Here is a 10,152-nt window from a genome sequence, read left to right as displayed (position 1 = left end):
TAGCTACAAAAACCACCAGCTCAGTCAAACCTAACAACATCAGTGATCTACGTTTGCAGATGAGGACTGGTGATAATCATGTGTTGGTATTGAGAGGTAGAAATAAAGAAATGTGTCACATATCCTGGTTTAAACCAGGTACTTACACCACTACAGTATCTCACCAACTCTGGAAGGCTGCACATGCTCTGTGCAGATGAAGACTCAGAGTCTGAGTCGGGGAAAGGCGGGGGGGGGGGGGTGGATCAAACCATTTTGAGGCAGGGTGTGCTGCTCTACCATTTACTGTATATGGTTTGACATTTGTATAGCTTGTTAAAAATGGACATTAAAAAATTCTCTTCAGCACTCCCAAAAATGAGCTAGAAACGCCACTGCCCCTGCAGTCTTCTTACAATTGAAAAAAAAAAAAAAAAAAAAAAGTGCGGCTGGCTATGATCTGGGATGTAGTCAAAAGAGTTGGGTTTATCTGATGTCAACAAAGGATGAGCTCCTGGTGCCACATTAAAAATTGTAGGAGGGGAAAACCATCATTGATAAACTCACACTGTTGGTGTGATTTTCTACTTAAGTTTGGACCAGAGGAGAACACTTGTTGAGGAGAAGAACTTCTAAGTGTGTGTTCAGAGCTAATGTCTGCTTGTACAACATAATTTGAAGATTTTTGTATTTGAGCTTGAGAAGTTTATATTTTTAAGTGTATGCTGACGTATCTGTTCTTTCAATTTTTTTAATTTCAGTGTTAGTCATGGATGTTTGTGACACTGAAATTTTAGATACAACCAAAACTATCAGTGATTTCATAAATGATAAAATCAAAGAGCGTCATTCAGTGGTAAGTATCCCAGACATCATATACCTCCAGTTGTGTTATTAATACATTGTGTAAGTGAATTCTGCTTCATTTATTCAGGACAGTGAAGTGCCATTCCATGTGGCAAATTTGGATGATTTACACCAAAAGCACATCAGATGGCTCAGGACTCTACCTCGAGTGAAGCCTTTCTATGCAGTGAAGTGCAACAGCACCCCAGCAGTGATCAGGATGCTGAGCACTCTGGGTACAGGCTTTGACTGTGCCAGCAAGGTACTCCCAAAACAACCCAACACTGTGTTTTCTGTCGTCCACAGTCTTCACTTGGAGATGTTTTCCTCTTATTTCCTTGCACATTTTAAACACATTTTCATTGATTACAGGGTGAGATAGAGTTGGTCTTGTCTCTTGGAGTCACTCCTGAGAAAATCATTTACGCACATACCACAAAACCACAATCCCACATCAAATATGCCAGTACTCATGGAGTGGACATGATGACATTTGACTGTGAGGAGGAACTCCTAAAGATTTCTGCTTGTCACACCAGAGCAAAGTAAGTAAACACAAAGTGTTGTGTTGATCAGATCCTATTGTGAATTGTTTGTTCTTCACTGGTTAACAACAATCTTTCCAGACTAGTTCTGCGGATTGCAGTGGATGACTCCAAGTCAGCAACAAGACTCAGCCAAAAGTTTGGAACCAAACTATCAGTGGTTAAAAAGCTGCTGGAACGATGTAAAGAGCTGGACTTAGAGGTCATCGGAGTCAGTTTCCATGTAGGTAGTGGATGCACAGATAGTTTGGCGTACACAACAGGCCATCGAAGATGCTCGGCATGTCTTTGACACAGCGGTAAGTAGAGAGGTCATTTCCTGACAAAACTTAGCAAATGAAAAAAGACACATGCTATATATAAGTGTTTTTGTAAGAACAGAACATGATTAACAAATACATTTAGTTTATTAAATACCCATTAAGTACATGTTGGTAGATCACATGACTGTAACAGATCATGCCTGAGTAATAACCACAGCATATACCTGTTTTTAGTCTTTCTGCTGTGTTTATGATGAAGGATTTGAAATCTTCATCCTCCACAACAGCAGGTGGTGCAAGAAGTTTATCAATAAAAATCAAATACATAAAACGTGAAATGTAGAACACAATTTTTAACACATTTAGTGTTGTAGTACTTGAGTCCAATCTTGGAATATTGACAGGCATTATTTGAAAAGTACATCCCATGGTGCAATGCAAAGATTCTGCATTCAGTGAGTATCAGTGACTTCACTTCAGTTGCTGCTGCAATCACAGAGCAGAGACAAGATGAGCGACCAATCTGGAGTCATAAAATTTGCCTTTCATAATCACAAAACAGTAATTGCCAAAGACTTGGATGGGCTTAACATGTTGATGACAGAGCAGTGCTGTTGAAGCAGTTTTGAAAAATTGGCAGGGATTTTTTTCTAATGATAGTGAAAAGTTCATATGAAGAGGTTAAGTAAACAAGAGTGTGTCAGACTGCTCCTGTAAACATTTCCCAGACTAGCTTAGTCTGTAGATCTAACTGTTGTTGGGGTGGTATTAAATCATAGCTATGAAAACTTGGTCTCGACTCAGTCTCGACTCCTGAAAGACTCGTTCTTGACATAGGCGGTCTGGTCCCCATCACTACACACTTCGTTTTGTTTTGTTTGGGGATAGGCCTCATGTTCAGTATTTTTCGAAACAGTATTTTTACTACTTTTCATCATTGTTTTTGTTAAAGTACTAACTGACAGATATTTTTGTTTCAGGTTTTGCTGGGATTTCAGATGAGACTATTAGATATCGGTGGTGGATTCCCTGGAAATGAGGGCTTTCAGATTCAATTTGATGAGGTATAAAAAATATCTTGATAAGTATGTGTTTCTACAGTGTGAACCAGAAAACTACAAAAGCAAATGATTAATGGATTCAGTTAAAGGCAGTCAGACAAACTCAAGCCAGAATGCACCCGCTTTGAATGTTATCAGCCCATTAAATGGGCATCTGTAGGTGGAATCATGTCCATAGCTTCTAAATCTGGAGTGGTTGTCCACTTTTCAATACATTATGAGCCACTGGAATGGATGATAGGAGTCTTCTAGAACTGATAACATTCAAGGTGGTGCAGAATACACACAAAACCCATGATGCTGGGTTATAGATTTATCCATAATAACCACCTGTTGTTTAGAACTGGAATTCAGACCTCAAAATGGTTCCTGTTGATTTGAAGTGAAAGCTGCTCCCTGGTTAAAGTTATGCTAAAAAGGCTTTTAGTTTTCATGTTATTCTATGTTTTGTGGCTCATTGCACATGTTGCATGATAGGTATTTATAGGTCAAAGACCAGAGGGGGAGTAATTGAGATGTGGTGCTTCTCCTGATGTTCACATAAGATTATATAGAATTTATTACGACCTGTATGTATGATTGTATACCTGTGGTATTTTATTGTCCTAGTTTTCAAAGGTAATCAACGAGGCGTTGGATGAATTCTTCCCGGCTGACAGTGGGGTGCAGGTCATTGCTGAACCAGGACAGTACTATGTGGGCTCAGCCTTCACACTGGCTGTGAACGTTTTTGCTAAAAAAGTTGTCATGGATGATGTGACTCAAATCAGAGGTGTGTATAATGTGTCTATAGACCATACCCACACCAGACATTATGCTGTGACATCACACTGTGGGCACAAAGCTCCAGTTCTGTCACTAACAGGATATTATCATACTGATGTTTCCATGTCATGTAAAATAAGGAAATGTGAGACACTGTTATAATTGTACTAGTTAGTAACTGATCAGCAAATGATCAAATGGTGGCAGAATTATCTAAAGACTCATTGTTAGTGTTCAACCACTTCCTGTTTTGGCTAAAATGTTAATTGTAAAATGTCTGCTTTCCCAGATCCTGAGAATGACAGAGTGATGATGTACTACATCACTGATGGAGTCTTTGGCTCCTTAAACTTCCTCATATCTTATCCTGCCCACATAAATGTGGCTCCGTATCTCCACAGGGTAATTTGATCATATACTACATACTTTATAGACAGCCAGATGTTTGTCCTAAATGTAATGTCCATAGGTGGTGGAGAGCGGTGAGAAGAGATACCGGTCCATTATCTGGGGTCCGACCTGCGACAGCCTGGACAGAGTCACTGCCAACTACTGGATGCCTGAGGTTCAAGTTGGGGACTGGCTTCTTATTGACAACATGGGAGCCTACACTGTGTGTTGTTCATCTGACTTCAATGGCTTTGACAAAGCAGACATTTACCCTGTTTTATCTGCTCAGACATGGAACATGTTCAACTTGTCTTAGTGCAGAGGTTATTTATTATATATTACAAGTCAGATGCAGGACCAATCAAGAAAATAAAAGTAATTTACTCATGCAAGTTAATTAAACCTTTTCTGTAATACAAACAGATTATTTTCAGGGTGTAGAATTTTTCTCTGTATTGCAGTATGGGTTCATACATAATCCTGAAAGTATAAATTTTAAAGTGACTGATGACTTTATGCAGACTGCTGGTATATGTTTCAACAATAGTAAAAATGAATATTAAGAGGTTTTGTTTTTTGTTTTTTAAGATATTTTAAGGTAGTATTTGTCCTAAATACAGGACAGCTGTTTTCACTTGTATGAAAAACACAAAGATGTGGAAAATGTGTAGTTTTGTTTTAACCTTATGATGTTTGCTCTTTTTTTAAAACTGTAAAACCAATATGCACGCTATTAAATTTCATGTAACATGTAACTGAAGCACAATCTATATCTGTTTAAACATAGCTCAGCTATAACCCTAACGGTACAATGGGTCACTGCTCAAGAGCATCGAAGGTACTTAAAAAATGTATTGTTTGACATTCTTGCTTGTGTACAATCAGTTGCTGTGGATGATGCAATGAGGTCAATAGTTACAAAGGCAGTGATGATCTGAAATAATGCTTTAATTCTAGATACCTGCTACAACTTATGTTATGGCCATCAGGCAGATGTAGTGGAAGCCCAGGCCCCCTGTGCATTATCTTCACACCAAGGTTATAATAGTTTTGGATTTTTAATTACAGTTTAGTTTTAATTAGTTTTGACTTTTTTTTCTCTTATTCAGTTAGTTTTAATTAGTTTTTAGAGCACGTTTGTTAGTTCTTATTAGTTATCGTTTTTTTTCTGAATGCTTAGTTTTAGTTTAGTTTAGTTTAGTTTTAGTATTAGTTTTAGTTATTTCATATATTTTATCTTCCTCATCATCCTATTCAAAGAAATTAGTGAGGCGTGGATATGGGTTACCCTGGAAACTTTATTTGGGGGTCGGGTTAGGGCGGCTCATGGACTGAGCAGAGACACAATGTACCGTACAATGTATAAATTCCCTATAGCAGGTTGAGGGGGGGTGCAATCCATACACAACGTCACTTACGTGTAACAATGCGAAGATGTGCGAAGCATGAGAGGAGATGCAAAAAGCAGCCAGCAGTTAAAGCAGATAGAAACATATATAAACCAGCTAACCAGCAGTTAAAGCAGATAGAAACATATATAAACCAGCTAACCAGCAGTTAAAGCAGATACGAAACTATTATAAACCAGCTAACCAGCAGTTAAAGCAGATACAAAACTATTATAAACCAGCAAACCAGCAGTTAAAGCCGATAGGAACATATATAACCAGCTAACCAGCAGTTAAAGCAGATACGAAACTATTATAAACCAGCTAACCAGCAGTTAAAGCAGATACGAAACTATTATAAACCAGCTAACCAGCAGTTAAAGCAGATAGGAACATATTATAAACCAGCTAACCACCAGTTAAAGCAGATAGGAACCTATTATAAACCAGCTAACCAGCAGTTAAAGCAGATAGGAACATATTATAAACCAGCTAACCAGCAGTTAAAGCAGATAGGAACATATTATAAACCAGCTAACCAGCAGTTAAAGCAGATAGAAACATATATAAACCAGCTAACCAGCAGTTAAAGCAGATAGAAACATATATGAACCAGCTAACCAGCAGTTAAAGCAGATAGGAACCTTTTACAAACCAGCTAACCAGCAGTTAAAGCAGACAGAACCTATATAAACCAGCTAACCAGCAGTTAAAGCAGATAGGAACCTATTATAAACCAGCTAACCAGCAATTAAAGCAGACAGAAACATATTACAAACCAGCTAACCAGCAGTTAAAGCAGATAGGAACCTATTATAAACCAGCTAACCAGCAATTAAAGCAGATAGGAACCTATTACAAACCAGATAACCAGCAGTTAAAGCAGATAGAAACATATAAAACCAGCAAACCAGCAGTTAAAGCAGATAGGAACCTATTATAAACCAGCTAACCAGCAGTTACAGAGATAGAAACATATATAAACCAGCTAACCAGCAGTTAAAGCAGATAGAAACATATTACAAACCAGCTAACCAGCAGTTAAAGCAGATTGAAACATATATAAACCAGCTAACCAGCAGTTAAAGCAGAAAGGAACATATTATAAAACCAGCTAATCAGCAATTAAAGCAGATAGAAACATATTACAAACCAGCTAACCAGCAGTTAAAACAGATAGGAACATATTATAAACCAGCTAACCAGCAGTTAAAGCAGACAGGAACATATTATAAACCAGCTAACCAACAGTTAAAGCAGATAGGAACGTATTATAAACCAGCTAACCAGCAGTTAAAGCAGATAGAAACTATATAAACCAGCTAACCAGCAGTTAAAGCAGATAGAAACATATATAAACCAGCTAACCAGCAGTTAAAACAGATAGGAACCTATTATAAACCAGCAAACCAGCAGTTAAAGCAGATAGGAACATAGGGCTGCTCGATTATAGGAAAAAAAATAATCACGATTATTTTAGCAATAATTGAAATCACGATTATTAAAAACGATTATTTGTTAACATTAAAGTTGTTTATTTTTTTCTAGCAAAACAATGTAAAATATACTCTTTAAACATAAATAAAGCTTTTAACCACTAAAACAAAGTATGTTCACTTTTGTACGAAACAAAAAAATCTTTGAATGCAATAAGTGTACTGTAAATTCAAGTATGTTTCCTTTTGTAAATAAATAGTGCACTGTAATTAAACTGCTATAGACCTGCCATAGAACTGCAGCAATAAAAAACAAAAAACAAAAACTCACGTAAGGTGCAAATTATAAATTCCAGTATGTTCAATGTAGTATGAAACAGTAAATTTAGTGGCGTGCCGTGAGGTTTCAGTTCAGGCCTTCTGTTTACATCAGCCATCTAGAATACGCACGCTAGGGTTATACAGGTTAGGGTTAGGTTAATACGGGAGTTGCAGCATAAAGAGATTCGGAGACTGAAGATTGCATTGCGGGCGAAGTTGTAAACGGAGTTGTTTTTATGTGTTTTAGTTTTTCATAAGATTATGATAAAGGTGGCGGTGGTTAAACTTTAAATGGTTAAAAAGGTTTGTTGTGTTACCGGTCGGTGCGGACACAACTACGAAACACTTTGTGCACGTGCTGTGTTTTTGCTCTTCGTCTTCTTCATCAAACCCAAAGTGATTCCATACAATTGAATTTGACTTGCCTTTTTTGTTTACCAAGCACTTCTGCTGTGATTCTCTTGCCGTTTTTCCAGGTCACTAGGTACAACTGTCCTCTTGGGGTGGACCTGCCGGCTAGCTGGCAGCAGTAGCTTAGAGGGGGGCGGGGCAGAGCAGCTCATGGGAGCTTGCATGCGCGTGAATTAAACAACTCAAAATTAATAATCGTTTTTCTCGATTACATAATTTTTGTAATCGTTGCGTGTAATAATCGAAATCGTAATCGAATTTCGATTAATTGCACAACCATATAGGAACATATTATAAACCAGCTAAACCAGCAGTTAAAGCAGATAGGAAACCTATTATAAACCAAGCTAACGCATATTAAAGCAGATAGAAACTATTACAACCAGCTAACCAGCAGTTTAAAGCAGACAGAAGACATATAATACCCAGCAACCCGCAGTTTAAAGCAGATACGAACATATTATAACCAGCTAACCAGCAGTTAAGCAGATAGAACATATATAAACCAGCTAACCAGCAGTGTAAAGCAGATAGGAACCTATTATAAACAGCTAACCAGCAGTTAAAGCAGATAGGAACCTATATAAACCAGCTAACCAGCAATTAAAGCAGATAGAAACATATTAAAAACCAGCTAACCAGCAGTTAAAGCAGATAGGAACCTATTATAAACCAGCTAACCAGCAGTTAAAGCAGATAGGAACCTATTAAAACCAGCTAACCAGCAATTAAAGCAGATAGAAACATATTACAAACCAGCTAACCAGCAATTAAAGCAGATATGAACCTATTACAAACCAGATAACCAGCAGTTAAAGCAGCAGATAGAAACATATTACAAACCAGCTAACCAGTAGTTAAAGCAGATAGGAACATATATAAACCAGCTAACCAGTAGTTAAAGCAGATAGGAACATATATAAACCAGCTAACCAGCAGTTAAAGCAGATAGGAACCTATTAAGAACCAGCAGTTAAAGCAGATAGGAACCTATTATAAACCAGCTAACCAGCAGTTAAAGCAGATAGGAACCTATTATAAACCAGCTAACCAGCAATTAAAGCAGATAGAAACATATTAAAAACCAGCTAACCAGCAGTTAAAGCAGATAGGAACCTATTATAAACTAGCTAACCAGCAGTTAAAGCAGATAGAAACATATATAAACCAGCTAACCAGCAGTTAAAGCAGAAAGGAACCTATTATAAACCAGCTAACCAGTAGTTAAAGCAGACAGAAACATATATAAACCAGCTAACCAGCAGTTAAAGCAGATAGGAACCTATTACAAACCAACTAACCAGCAGTTAAAGCAGATAGGAACCTATTTAAACCAGCAAACCAGCAATTAAAGCAGATATGAACCTATTACAAACCAGATAACCAGCAGTTAAAGCAGATAGAAACATACATAAACCAGCTAACCAGCAGTTAAAGCAGATAGGAACCTATTATAAACCAGCTAACTAGCAGTTAAAGCAGATAGAAACATATAAACCAGCTAACCAGCAGTTAAAGCAGATAGGAACAGGGCTCAAAATTAACTTTTGACCTAGGAGCACTGTGCTCCTAAGCCTAAAAAGTTAGGAGCACAGGCTAAAATCTAGGCGCACCACTATTATATAAAAAATTTGGAGAACAAGCAAAAACTCTTGGCCATACCAAGTAATATTCCTATTAGGGCTGCACGATTTTGGCAAAAAAAAAAAAATCCCGATTTTTTCCTCTAAAAACTCGATTTTCGATTTTGATTTCGATTTTTGGGTAAAACTACAAAAGACAACAGAAGTCAGCATGTCGTTTTCGTGAGCAGCCCACAATGCAAGGCACTGCTGTGACCTCAAATCTGTGATGGTATCATGTGATGAACCCCAGAAGTTATTTTTTCTTAATTAAATCTTTATTGAATGAAATAGAGTATACAAACAATGTATGCAACAAGAAAATAACATAAGTTTGCCAGGGGGAATACACAATAATACAATGTCCAAATCAGAGCAAATACTTATGTTTATAGCCTTTTTGTTTCCAGATTTAACTAACAGCTTTAAATAAAGTTCAACATCTTTCAAAAAATAAATAATATTTGTTTTTGTGTTACAGAACTTACATTTGTGAATGAAAAATTTAGCAAGAGGACTAAATTAATTATTTAAATTTTTTAATATATATATGTGTGTGTGTGTTGTTGTTTTTTTTTTTTAATTTTATTAATTTATTTTTTTTCCCTGGGTATCTGGGCCCACAGAAGTGATACCAATGTAAGTCAGTGACAGGCATCAGTCGTGCGTGCGTGCGTGCGTGGACCAGGTTAATATAAGTGATCCACATGCGGTTCTGTTTAAACTGAGGGATCCGTGCGTGGAACAGACTGACCCAGGACACGCTGGAGGGATTCTATCCTGGAGCGGGTGGATGTGTGTGGGCAGGGGGCTGTCTGGGCTCCTCTGCTGAGGCTGATGACCCCGAGACCCGGACCCGGATCAGAAGAAGACAGTACGGTACGGATCCGGGACAACGGAAGATGAGTGATCCGCATGCAGTTCTATTTCAGTTGCGGGATCCATGCGTGAAGCCACGGCTTACATTGCTATAAGTACTGCGGGCTCATGAACACATTTAAAGTCCGGCCATTGCACGGAGTTCTGTGAAAGACCGCTGTCATGATAGGAGGAGGAGCCTACGGGAGCCCGCAAGCGCACGGCCCGCAGGCACGAGAGAGATGAAATCGATTTTACGATTTCCCT

General features: G+C 37.9%; 1 pseudogene; it reads left to right on the top strand.

Annotated features, from left to right (window-relative positions):
• Positions 1-809: 809 nt before the first annotated feature.
• On the top strand, positions 810-4,165 carry LOC115431591 (ornithine decarboxylase-like; annotated as a pseudogene).
• The last annotated feature ends 5,987 nt before the right edge of the window (positions 4,166-10,152 follow it).

This window comes from Sphaeramia orbicularis, chromosome 2 (genome assembly GCF_902148855.1).
Source record: "Sphaeramia orbicularis chromosome 2, fSphaOr1.1, whole genome shotgun sequence".
Classification (NCBI taxonomy): Eukaryota; Metazoa; Chordata; class Actinopteri; order Kurtiformes; family Apogonidae; genus Sphaeramia; species Sphaeramia orbicularis.
The sequence above is the reverse complement of the archived record's forward strand: the minus strand, read 5'-3'. Positions and strand labels throughout refer to the sequence as shown.